The 13,721-nt window shown below is 40.7% G+C and overlaps 2 long non-coding RNA genes across 2 annotated transcripts; one reads left to right on the plus strand and one right to left on the minus strand.

The window, feature by feature from the left end:
- Positions 1-5,264: 5,264 nt before the first annotated feature.
- On the minus strand, positions 5,265-6,350 carry LOC144761720 (uncharacterized). Its single transcript, XR_013595867.1, has 4 exons — positions 6,304-6,350; positions 5,856-5,937; positions 5,452-5,584; positions 5,265-5,366 (listed from the first exon to the last, which is right to left on the minus strand). It is a non-coding gene; the product is annotated as an uncharacterized LOC144761720 (long non-coding RNA).
- Positions 6,351-11,885: 5,535 nt separating this feature from the next.
- Positions 11,886-12,971, plus strand: LOC144761721 (uncharacterized). Its single transcript, XR_013595868.1, has 4 exons — positions 11,886-11,932; positions 12,299-12,380; positions 12,652-12,784; positions 12,870-12,971. It is a non-coding gene; the product is annotated as an uncharacterized LOC144761721 (long non-coding RNA).
- Positions 12,972-13,721: the final 750 nt, after the last annotated feature.

Here is a 13,721-nt window from a genome sequence, read left to right on the forward strand (position 1 = left end):
GGGTCTTGCGGGAGATTATTTATGTTAGGGATATAAATATACTTTAAACTTTATCTTAGCATACGTGTTTTTTACTGCTTTTGAGGCTGGTGGGTGGGGGTTTAACAGTAAGTTTGTTTTCCTGAAAACGTAGGTGACATCTTGATTCAAGTTGTGTAAGTAATTGCCCAAATGTTTTCAAAACTAAGTGCCTCTCACAGAGTAAGTGAATTCAATAGTCCTAGGACCCTCAGTCTCTCGTTTCTCCTAATACTCCATTATACTACCTCCCCCCAAACGCTTATCTTACCTGTAATTTGTGTTTGGAAATAGGGCTAGGCACAGGGCTGGCTGCACGGAAAATGGCGATTAAGGTTGGCAATCCTGGGCGGATGAAATGTCATAATTGCGGTGGTACTAGTGGTGTTACACAGTGGCAGTTGCAGCATCTGAAAAAAAAGAAAATGAAACCTTGTTTGTCCTTACCATAGCATTAGAACGGTACGATAGAGAATATAGCAGGTGACAGTACACTAGAACAGTGCCACAATGTAGCCTAACAAATGGTATAGTATTGAAAGTATAACTACTACTTGCGTTGAATTTCTTTGACATTGGCTACTACTACAAGAAATAGTACTGAAGGTGAAGGAAACAGCAGCGTAATCATTTGCCACGCCTAGGAGGAGGATGTTCTTGATGAGCAATCAAGTTGATGGTGCACATGAAAATCTGCTTTCATTTGCCAATAGTCATGGGTCTGTGTCAAGCTGAGTAAGAATATATCCTCGGATTCCTTCACCAGCCTGTTGCTATGACCTTATCCTCCCCAGCAAGTGGTGGAATTATTGCTGTCATTTAGTCACACATCAATCAAAACCACACAGCCCGGGGGAAGAGGGTTAGGGTTTGGAAAATGGATGGGAATGGGGGTTTTTGGGAACGTTTTGTTGAGAGAAGAAAAAAAAGCACAGCATGGACAAACAATAATTGAAGATAAACAAATCTTTGGGTACAAAGCTATCCATAAATCTTTTAAGTGACATAAAGGAAGTGCATGCACTACTGCATGCATAGTTACTGAAAAGTAAGTAGTACTTTAGACAACCGTGAATGAAAGAATGCGACAGTACAGGGCTGCAGTAATTATGCGTTTTCACTTGCCTATCTCTGCACTCAGAGAAACACTTAGTACATTAAATTAGGTTTGAAAAATAGCAGAAGTAAAACCTATACAATGGCTGTAGGGATGAATTTAGAAGCAGAGATCAAAGAAATGCAGAGTCACACTCATAGAAGTTCACAGCAATAACATTACTTAAAAGATAATTAGAAAAGAACGTATAATGTATCTGTATGTTATTGTAGTTGTCCTGTTGAATTTGGGAAGTTGCATGCATCCAACCATTCCTCTTATTAGCGGGACTCCTCCATTCCATCTGACTCTCCGTCCATCAATGTTGCTGACCAGAAGACACTCTGTCCACTGCCTGCCTGGCGGATGCTGAATTGCGGCTCGCTAATGTGAAGCCTGACTTCATCCTTTTTTTCCCATTGCACAGGCTGAAACCCGGCCTGTAATTATTGATGGAAAAACAGGAAGTGATATTAGAACACCACTGACAAATAAATATAAGGTATGTACGCTGTGTAGTGCAAAAAGTCACACTTTGAGTTTCCTAATAGACAGTACAATATTTTTGAAAGTGCGTACTCTGTCTGAGTCTCCTTTTGAAGGATAAATAAGTATGGGCGAATTAATTTAGCGGCTTTTTCCCCTCAAGCTAGGTGTACTGTAAACTGTGTTTTAGAACAAAATTAGACCTTCCCAGCAGTGCTCCCAGACCCTTACTAAACCCAGTCGCAAATATGTAGAAGACCCCCAATCAGATCTCAAAAAACGTGCAATACTGCTACCTGTCAGAGGCCTAGTAGAAAATGGTGACAAAATGTAGCTGTAAGTGGAATTATATTTGTTTGGGCGGTAGGGGAGACTTGGCGGTGGTTGCCTAACCTTAGTCTCCTATGAGATGGGGAGAAGTCACTAGCTGGACCTGGACTACCGCGTGGTGCCATTGTGAGTTCTGTTAGATACAAGTCTGGGAGATGGTGCTACCAATTGCAAGTGGGGCAGAGACGAGTTAGTTGTTGCTACGTCTGAATCGCTGCTGGTGGTGGATATTATAGCTTCACGGAGTAGAGTACAGTTCTCCTGGGGAGACACATATTGTCCTGCTCTATGTGAGCGTTTTAGCCCTGAGAATAGCGGTACTGTAGGAATGCGCTCCTATTCACTGGCAATGCATGGGGATGGGTTGTTTCATGCAGATTTTCATTGTTATTTATAACAAGTCGAGCTACATCCGCCTACGAATGTGTCACACAAGGGAGTGGATAATTATTTTTGCGGGGGTAGGTGGTTTGGGGTCATTGGGGGATGAGTCACGGCTTAGAGTGGGCGAATTTGGCGAATTCGCAATTCACGAATTTGCGTATTTGCGTATTCGCAATCCGCAAAATACGCGAACTTTCGCGAATTTGCGGATTTTTTTTGTGTTCGCAAGGGTTTTTGCCAGTTCGCAAGGGTTTTTTACCAGTTCGCAAACGCGAAGTTACTTGTTGGGTCGCAACGGTCGCGACCATGTTGTTTCTACGTCTGGTTCATCACAGCACCCTCTGTTTCACCACTGCCACCCTAATGTTTCACCACTGCCACCCTCTGGTTCACCCATGCCACCTCTGGTTCATCACTGCCACCCTCTGGTTCATGACTGTAGATTATGGGGGGAAAAGCACACCTGCCCTGCCTCAACTGACATAAATTAATTTGGGGCTGATTAATGTGTCACTGAATTTGAGCTGGCACCTGCTTCTTTAGCTGTAAGTGCTTCCTGATTAATGATGAGCTTGAACTTTTGCACCTGCTAAGTGCTTTCAGTTTTGAAAAATTCGTTAGCACACCTGCCCTGCCTCAACTGACATGAATGAATTAGGGGCTGATTATGTGTCTCTGAATTTGAACTTCCAGTCTGGCACCTGCTTCCTTATTTGTAATTGCTTTCTGTTGCGGTGTCATTTTTTTTAACAGGACCTTTGTGGCATACTTGTAGCTATTCTCTGAGCCTGCTGTGAGGGTCAGAGCAGGGTCATAGAATAGTTGCAAGTAGGCAACTGAACTCTGGAGGGGGCCCTCAGGAAGCACTACAGGGAATGGTTACTAATGACGAGCTTGAACTTTTGCACCTGCTGAGTGCTTTCAGTTTTGCAAAAATCGTTTTTCTGCAATTTCGCGCGATTCGCGGGGCGCGAATTTGCGCGAGATCGAATTCGGAAGCTGCGAATTCGTGCGAATATGCGATTTGTTTTTGCGGCATGTTAGTTCCTGTGGTTTTTTGCGTTTTCGCGAGCCGCATGTAGCGCAACGAAGCGAAGTTACCCTAGCGGTCGTACATGGGCGCGGCCATCTTGTTTGCGTGACGTTTTTTCCGTTTCCGGGCGCTATGTGTAATCTCGCAAAGTGTGCAGCTCGCTAGTACAAGTTTGCATGTGATCGCGGGGGAAATCTCACGCGAACTTACCCACGGGGTCGTGAACGGGCGTGGCCATCTTGTTTTTCATTCATTGCTATGGTTCTGGGCATCCTTTCTGTATCCTCTCTCAATCTCTGCCATCCTTTGCTTGTTTGAAGTTTTTTTGATCTATTTTACTTATTATCTATCCCTCTTTTTTTCTAGCTCTATATTTTTGTGTTTTCTGCTACTTTTGGTTAATTTTAAACTACTTTTTTAAACTCTTTTCTTTTCTTCTTCCCTATTCTATTTATTATTCATTATTTACCTTCCTTTCTGCCCAGACCATGGCAAAGGGAGCCGGGAAGCGGCCCGCGAAGGGGAAGGGTCCCGCCCCCCGTGCCCGGCTCCCGTGCGGGGGTTTGAGGAGGGAGCTAGTGATGCCACAGGAGATCTTTAGCGCGGAGGAGGTGGCCGCACTGGTGTACTTTGTACAGCGCCGCCTCCCCAGGACCATCGCGGCAGGCGGCAAGATCGCAAGCGGCTACGGGCTCCGGGAGCGCCGGAAGCGGTGGGAGAAGGAGTGCCAGGCCATGTATCAACACTCTCGGGTCCGGTGCACCTACAACCAGGCCACCCACCGTTGGACGGATCTCCTTGACCGGGAACGCGACTTGCTCGACCTGCTCGGCGTCGAGAACCCCGGGCTTGGTGAGTAGTAGTAGCTATTTCATTACTACTCTGTTTTCTCCTGCTCTGTGTGTTATTATATTGCAAATTTTTGTTTTTTATCAAGAGCAATAATGCTGCCGATTACATTGTAGGTAAATTATATTTCAAAATCTTCTGTGCATTTCAGGTGCACTGCTCTCCTTCTCAGTAGCGTTGCTACTATGCTTATTTGTTTTCGATTTTGTGTTCATTTCATTGGCCTGAGAAATTATGTATGAGTGTAGTTTACAGAACTGCTCTTTTCTCAAAAAAAGAGAGTTTCCCAGGGACCAGAAAGGACTGGGTTAACAATTCGTATTCAAAGAAAAGATTCCTTTCTGTGTATTTATTTCAAAGGGTGACCATGAGGCCTATCCATGTCAATTAGCTGTTTTATTCATTTGCAATTGACGAAGGCAAAAAGTCAAAATTTAAGCTCCACACTAGGATGATTATACTTTTTACTCAAAGTTTATTTTCATAAAAGGGCATATTTAGGAATTCATTTTAAATACACATTCAATTTTACACTGTGGTGCTCTGGTACAGGTATATATACACTAACTAACAATTCCGTGTTACGGTTTCTATCACAGAATCACCACTTTAAGATATGCACTCAATATTTAAAATACACCAATACAGTAAATCAATAAAAAACATTTTTTTTCACATTAAAAGCAGTCCAAAAGTCGACGCGTTTCGGTGCGTTTGTTATGCTTGATGCACCTTCATCAGGACAAAATAAATTAAAAGCAGGTATACTTCTTCTTTCTGAAAAAGTAAATAGAATGCATATAGTTAGTGCGGGATCCCTGTTTTGAGTTTATCCTAGTAGTGGGCTTTTACTTCAAGATTATTTTAATCTATTCTTACTTAAGATTAGAAGAAAAGACGTCCTTCAAGTAATGTTTTGGACGTTTTATTCTTGATTTATCTGGTAGCACGTTCGTAGTCAATTCACGGCCCTCAGAGATCTGGAATCATAATTGCATTTTAGTTCCTATCACCATTTTATGTACTTTAATAAGGCTTGCGATAATCGCCGTATTGCACTTACTTATATAATTGATTTGTTGCACATTATCAATGGTGCACTATAGATGGTGTCATATCCCAGTGGCGTCTTTCAGTATGACCTCCAGTTAATATTATCGTGACAATACCCTTAAGATGAAGCAAAATCATATAATTAGGATGATGTGCTGTATTTGTGGGATATTAATCTCCAAAAACACATTTTCATACATACCAATAGTATAGGGCTTGTCAGGTTTAACCGCTTTTTCTCATTTGTTTGGCGATCCTGACATCTATTTAAGATGTTGTCATAGGTCTTGTTGGCCAGGAAACATACAAGCTCTTCTCTTTACTTTCTGAGCTGTCTGTGAGGCATAAAGAAGTACACCAGAAGTGTTAAAATCGTTCTAAAGTGCATTGTGTCACTTTTGGGAACTGAGAAGGGGACTTAGACTATTCAGGCAAAAAGGTTTACTTTAAAGCCATATGGAATCGTGTTGCCATTTATTACGCAATCCACATGCAATGTGACCATTTTTCAATATAGGTCGCCATATTGTGACTCGAGGTCTGTTTGGGATATTTAAATCACCCTAACTCTACTTCACGTAGTCGACAAAATCAGCGAGTTCTCACCCGTGTTTTTTTTGGCGATTTCTTCGTGTCACTCGTATTGTTGGCCTGGAAGCATCCACACTCTCCTCTTTCACTTTCAGAGCTGTTTGTGAGGCATAAAAGAGTGCGTCAGGAGTTTTCTAATTAAAGAGTTATTCAGTACATGATGTCACCTATAGAATCTCAGAAGGGGGCATAAATTGTTCTGGCAAGCAGGTTAACATTAGAATCAACCGGAAACATATTTGCCATTAGTTAAGTACTGGGCGTGGAAATGTGACCGATTTAGCTCTGAGTCACCATATCATGTGTAAAAGTTACTCCCTTGCCTTGTGTTAAGCATGAAATTTACCCGCTTTTTTCACTGAGTCACCATAATGTGACTAGAGGTTACTCCTCTACCTGGTTGGGATATTAGAATTACCCTAACTCCGCTTTGCTTTGTAAACAGAGATTAGCGCGTGCTCACCCGTGGTTTTCTGTTGCTTCCTTCGTGTGGCTTGCTTCCGCTGCACTGGAACTGACAACCACTCGGGGGCTGCTGGGTCCTATTTATATTTGAGCTAATTGATTAATTGCACTCGAGCCGAACTTAATTGTGCAATCTTAATCGCTAAAGCGTCTCTAGTCGCCATACTTGTAGTTTTTAAACATTTCTAGGATTTGTGCTCCGGATATCGTGTCTCTGGCCCGGAAGTATTACCGGATGGCGCGTCACAATGGCCATGCCTGTAGTTTGTTGTTATTAGAAAAAACTACAGAAAACGGCTGATGTTTTGCAAGAGCCGAATATTTATTCACGATGGCTTTAGGTATCCTTGAGCATGCAGGATATAAATAAACATGCGTCTTATGTTTATCTAAACTCTATGGTGTAGGCAAGTTTCTTTTATTACGGCAGATTGCTGTCGATGGTTGTTAAGTATTGGGTCCTGGTTATTCACCTTTGTTATTATTGGTTTAACTTTCAGCTTCCATTCGGCACTCAGCTCCACCTATTTAGCCAGAGTGTACTGGGAACTATATACAGTGAAAAAACCTTGAGGATTGTTTTTCGCACCAAAACGCATATAAATGCCAACTACGTTCCTGACGCCTCACTTTCCTATTCATTAAATGCATCAAAGGGAAGGGGAGTGGCCGGACGGCAAAGGTGGATAAAACGGATGCGAAGCCACATCCTCTTCTAGTTCACTATTACCCAAACACAGGGACACAATATACAATTAATACAAAGAATGTGATGCTGGATAAAGAACACAATGCACTGGATACACTATAATGTCATCCTTCATTTTGGTGCACATGTTAGACAGATGTGGTTTCAATCCACCACGAATTCTAAATACTCTGTAATGCAGTCCATTATTCATTTCGGTACATAAGTTGAACAATTATGCTCTTAATCCACCATATGTACTGTCATGCACTCCGTCATCAATGTTTTTACACATATTGTACAGTTTTTGGTCCCCATACCTTAAATAAAATGTGGTGCCCACCTTTATAGACATTTATTGGACAGTTTTTTAAAGCTATGCAGTTATTCCGTTGTTCACTCAATGTACAATAGAGCAGGGGAGATTTTTATTTCCTTATATTGCTCGGATCTTATGCCATTTTATCTTTGTGCTCTATATGTTTTTAGTATTTGTGGTATCTCTAACAGCATCAATTTAACAGGGACTATCTGATTATTGTATCCCATTCTTCACTGTTGTTAAGCCCTTGATAATATGATTTAAATTTGGACATATAGAACTGTTCTCTCAGTTTGCGCTTTTTAGTAGCATCTCCACCTCTTACAGAGATCTTGATTTTCTCTAAAATGAACCATTTAAGTTCGTCTATTTTATGGTTCTCTGTAGTCCAATGTTCGACTAGGGGAGCATTTTTTCGCTGGAGCCTTATTGCTGATCGATGTTCAGTCAGCCTTAAGCGTATTTCTCGTCCTGTCTCTCCTATGTAACATTTGTTACAGGGGCAGAGAATCAGGTATACCACATTTGATGTTCGACAATTGACATGCTCGTTCATCCAGTGGGTGATACCGTTCACTTCCAGTTTATCGGTTTTTATGATGCCTTTGCAATGTGAGCATGACCCGCATGGCAAATTCCCCCTGATAGGAGCATCATTGAGAATGTTTCTCTGTCCATTCTTTTTGGGTTCTTTGTAAGTATGCACTAACTGGTTTCTGATAGTTCTATTGCGTCGAAAGGCATACGTGGGTTTTGCTAACGGTGTTACTCCTGTTTTATTTAGTATTCCCCAATTTTTGTTTATTAAGTTCTTGACTTTGTTGCTAAAGCCATTATAATCGGATACCATGATGATATTATCGCTATGTTGGCTGGTTCTCATAGTAGTCTCAAATAGGCTTTCTCGATTGTAATACTTGGCACGCTTGTAAGCTTGTTTTATCAAGCGTTTGGGGTAACCTCGCAGTGTCAGTTTTTCTTTTAAAGTCTCTGCATGTTTCTCATAGCTTTTTCTGTCACTGCAGTTACGTCTAATTCTTAAGAATTGACTAAAAGGTATTCCATCTTTTTGGCATTTTGGGTGATAACTTGTGTGGTGTAACAGGGTGTTCCTATCCGTGGGTTTTACAAATAGTTCCACATTTAATACTTGATCTTTCTCGTAAATTTTGATGTCCAAAAAATCCACAGCAGATTGGCTTTTGTTGAAAGTGAACTTTAAATTCGGATCCCCACAATTTATCCATTCAAGGAAATGGTCTAGATCCTCTTCGGTGCCATCCCATATGAAAAAAATGTCGTCTATGAATCTAGACCATCCCTTGACATTCTCAAAATAGGGGCACATTTCATTGTATATGTGCTTTGCCTCGAATCTCCCTACGTAAAGGCATGCCAGGCTGGGAGCACATGTGGCTCCCATACTGGTGCCCTTAATTTGACAATAATAGTCTTGCTTGAAAATAAAGATATTGTTCTTAAGGATAATCTCAATACATTCTAGGATAAAAGGGCTTTGAGCATTCAAGTCTCCCAGGTCATTTCTCAGTATATCATCCATAATTTTGACTGTGTCCTCCTGGGGGATATTAGTATACAATGCTTCAATATCCATGCATACTAGCCATTGGGTATCTTTATTAAATCTGAGACCTTCTACCTTAGAGATCATGTGGGTTGTATCTTTTATATAGGACGGCAATTCTGCCACTAATGGCTGAATGAAATGGTCCACATACTTGCTGAGGGGCTCAGTCAAGGATTCCATTCCCGACACTATGGGTCGCATGGGCGGGTCTTCCAAGTTTTTATGAACTTTTGGAAGTCCGTAAAGTGCTGGGACCTTTGGATTTTCATTTATGAGGAAGCGGTATTCTTCCTCACAAATTACATTGTCCTCCTTGGCAAAGTCTACCACAGTTTTAACCTTTTTCTTCAGGTTTTCCCATTCTCTGACACTACTGGGTCTGTAATGCATTTCATTGTTTAGGAGTTTATACATTCTAGTCTCATAGTCTTCTGTACCAAGGATGACTATACTTCCCCCCTTGTCTCCAGATTTTATAGTAATATCATCACAGGATGACAGGGATTTTAATGCTTCCCTTTCTAGTTTGGGTAGGTTATTCTGCGTCCACACTTGTGTGTCCAGTAATTTCTCCAGGCCCGTGGTCACCACTTTTTCAAAAGTATCGACCTCTGGGCCCACCATGCTCGTGTTAGGTGTCCAGTGTGATGGTGGTTTAAGGCCTGATTTATTGATATTTACCCTATTTTCTTTCCCTTCGAAGAACTTCTTTAGCCTGATCTTCCTGAAAAGGTCCCTGACGTCCCTCTCTATATTGAATCTACTACCGGTGGTGCTTGGTGCAAAGCCAAGGCCTTTCTCTAAAACTTTAATTTCATGCACTGTAAGTACTTTATTTGAAAGATTTATAATAGGGGCTTTTTGAGTCAATGGTTCTATTGTATGCGTTACTGGGTATTCTAGATCTAGTCCCAGTCCTTGTGGCTGCGGGTCCGCATGTATGGTCTCCTCATGGTACCCCCTGTCTGTTGGTTGCCTTGACGTCCCCTCCCCCGTGCTCTGAAACCCCTCTGCTGGTGTCTCTGTTGCTGCCCTAAAAAAGCCGGTTGTTGCTCTCTATTGGTTCCCTGTGCTCCATCTCTTTCCTCTGTTCTATTTCTGGAGTCAAGATTTCTCTCACCATCTGATTCCGAGCTGTTATAAGAGGTATCAGAGAAAGTTACATTTTTCCTGAAGTATCTATTTCTGTTATAGTTGTATTGTTTGCCATTATATTCGGTGGGGGCTGGTTGGTCATAATAATCTTTTTGAGTATATGGGTATACTAGTTCATTTTTGTAGTTAGCTATATCTTTGCGTAACTTATTTGTTTTCTTGTTTATCATATACTCTTGATAGCCGCTGATATCTTCCTTAATCTCGTCTAATATTTTTTTCGCATCTTCCAATGCTGTACTTTCATTGAGTTGTTTCTCTAAGGTTTCTATCTCCTCTCTTTCTATAATAATAATGGCCTGAGCGGTCTCTATTATGAGCAACATCCAGTCGCGACTACATCTGTTCGCGATTAGGGTCCAACTTTCCTTGAACTTCTCGTTAGTCACGAACAGCCCTGGTTCGTTTCTAATTTGAAGTCCAACGGGGATAATCCCCTTCCTACAGTATTGAATAATGAACTCAGAATGTAATTCAGTACGTATCATCTTTTTCTTTAGGTTCCACAGTTTATTCCATTTTTCATCATCCTTTTTGGATAATGTTAGGGAATTGATGGTTTTTGAGGAATCTCCTATTAGTTGTTTAAATTGATCCTCTGTGAACCCAAAGGTACGTAAAGTGTCCATTTTTGTTAAGCGCCCACTCTCCAGCTACAAGAGCTGTTGAACAATTCTCAAAAAAAGAGAGTTTCCCAGGGACCAGAAAGAGCACAAAGATAAAATGGCATAAGATCCGAGCAATATAAGGAAATAAAAATCTCCCCTGCTCTATTGTACATTGAGTGAACAACGGAATAACTGCATAGCTTTAAAAAACTGTCCAATAAATGTCTATAAAGGTGGGCACCACATTTTATTTAAGGTATGGGGACCAAAAACTGTACAATATGTGTAAAAACATTGATGACGGAGTGCATGACAGTACATATGGTGGATTAAGAGCATAATTGTTCAACTTATGTACCGAAATGAATAATGGACTGCATTACAGAGTATTTAGAATTCGTGGTGGATTGAAACCACATCTGTCTAACATGTGCACCAAAATGAAGGATGACATTATAGTGTATCCAGTGCATTGTGTTCTTTATCCAGCATCACATTCTTTGTATTAATTGTATATTGTGTCCCTGTGTTTGGGTAATAGTGAACTAGAAGAGGATGTGGCTTCGCATCCGTTTTATCCACCTTTGCCGTCCGGCCACTCCCCTTCCCTTTGATGCATTTAATGAATAGGAAAGTGAGGCGTCAGGAACGTAGTTGGCATTTATATGCGTTTTGGTGCGAAAAACAATCCTCAAGGTTTTTTCACTGTATATAGTTCCCAGTACAATCTGGCTAAATAGGTGGAGCTGAGTGCCGAATGGAAGCTGAAAGTTAAACCAATAATAACAAAGGTGAATAACCAGGACCCAATACTTAACAACCATCGACAGCAATCTGCCGTAATAAAAGAAACTTGCCTACACCGTAGAGTTTAGATAAACATAAGACGCATGTTTATTTATATCCTGCATGCTCAAGGATACCTAAAGCCATCGTGAATAAATATTCGGCTCTTGCAAAACATCAGCCGTTTTCTGTAGTTTTTTCTAATAACAACAAACTACAGGCATGGCCATTGTGACGCGCCATCCGGTAATACTTCCGGGCCAGAGACACGATATCCGGAGCACAAATCCTAGAAATGTTTAAAAACTACAAGTATGGCGACTAGAGACGCTTTAGCGATTAAGATTGCACAATTAAGTTCGGCTCGAGTGCAATTAATCAATTAGCTCAAATATAAATAGGACCCAGCAGCCCCCGAGTGGTTGTCAGTTCCAGTGCAGCGGAAGCAAGCCACACGAAGGAAGCAACAGAAAACCACGGGTGAGCACGCGCTAATCTCTGTTTACAAAGCAAAGCGGAGTTAGGGTAATTCTAATATCCCAACCAGGTAGAGGAGTAACCTCTAGTCACATTATGGTGACTCAGTGAAAAAAGCGGGTAAATTTCATGCTTAACACAAGGCAAGGGAGTAACTTTTACACATGATATGGTGACTCAGAGCTAAATCGGTCACATTTCCACGCCCAGTACTTAACTAATGGCAAATATGTTTCCGGTTGATTCTAATGTTAACCTGCTTGCCAGAACAATTTATGCCCCCTTCTGAGATTCTATAGGTGACATCATGTACTGAATAACTCTTTAATTAGAAAACTCCTGACGCACTCTTTTATGCCTCACAAACAGCTCTGAAAGTGAAAGAGGAGAGTGTGGATGCTTCCAGGCCAACAATACGAGTGACACGAAGAAATCGCCAAAAAAAACACGGGTGAGAACTCGCTGATTTTGTCGACTACGTGAAGTAGAGTTAGGGTGATTTAAATATCCCAAACAGACCTCGAGTCACAATATGGCGACCTATATTGAAAAATGGTCACATTGCATGTGGATTGCGTAATAAATGGCAACACGATTCCATATGGCTTTAAAGTAAACCTTTTTGCCTGAATAGTCTAAGTCCCCTTCTCAGTTCCCAAAAGTGACACAATGCACTTTAGAACGATTTTAACACTTCTGGTGTACTTCTTTATGCCTCACAGACAGCTCAGAAAGTAAAGAGAAGAGCTTGTATGTTTCCTGGCCAACAAGACCTATGACAACATCTTAAATAGATGTCAGGATCGCCAAACAAATGAGAAAAAGCGGTTAAACCTGACAAGCCCTATACTATTGGTATGTATGAAAATGTGTTTTTGGAGATTAATATCCCACAAATACAGCACATCATCCTAATTATATGATTTTGCTTCATCTTAAGGGTATTGTCACGATAATATTAACTGGAGGTCATACTGAAAGACGCCACTGGGATATGACACCATCTATAGTGCACCATTGATAATGTGCAACAAATCAATTATATAAGTAAGTGCAATACGGCGATTATCGCAAGCCTTATTAAAGTACATAAAATGGTGATAGGAACTAAAATGCAATTATGATTCCAGATCTCTGAGGGCCGTGAATTGACTACGAACGTGCTACCAGATAAATCAAGAATAAAACGTCCAAAACATTACTTGAAGGACGTCTTTTCTTCTAATCTTAAGTAAGAATAGATTAAAATAATCTTGAAGTAAAAGCCCACTACTAGGATAAACTCAAAACAGGGATCCCGCACTAACTATATGCATTCTATTTACTTTTTCAGAAAGAAGAAGTATACCTGCTTTTAATTTATTTTGTCCTGATGAAGGTGCATCAAGCATAACAAACGCACCGAAACGCGTCGACTTTTGGACTGCTTTTAATGTGAAAAAAAATGTTTTTTATTGATTTACTGTATTGGTGTATTTTAAATATTGAGTGCATATCTTAAAGTGGTGATTCTGTGATAGAAACCGTAACACGGAATTGTTAGTTAGTGTATATATACCTGTACCAGAGCACCACAGTGTAAAATTGAATGTGTATTTAAAATGAATTCCTAAATATGCCCTTTTATGAAAATAAACTTTGAGTAAAAAGTATAATCATCCTAGTGTGGAGCTTAAATTTTGACTTTTTGCCTTCGTCAATTGCAAATGAATAAAACAGCTAATTGACATGGATAGGCCTCATGGTCACCCTTTGAAATAAATACACAGAAAGGAATCTTTTCTTTGAATAC

The sequence above is a fragment of the Lissotriton helveticus genome, chromosome 6, assembly GCF_964261635.1.
Source record: "Lissotriton helveticus chromosome 6, aLisHel1.1, whole genome shotgun sequence".
Lineage (NCBI taxonomy): Eukaryota > Metazoa > Chordata > Amphibia > Caudata > Salamandridae > Lissotriton > Lissotriton helveticus.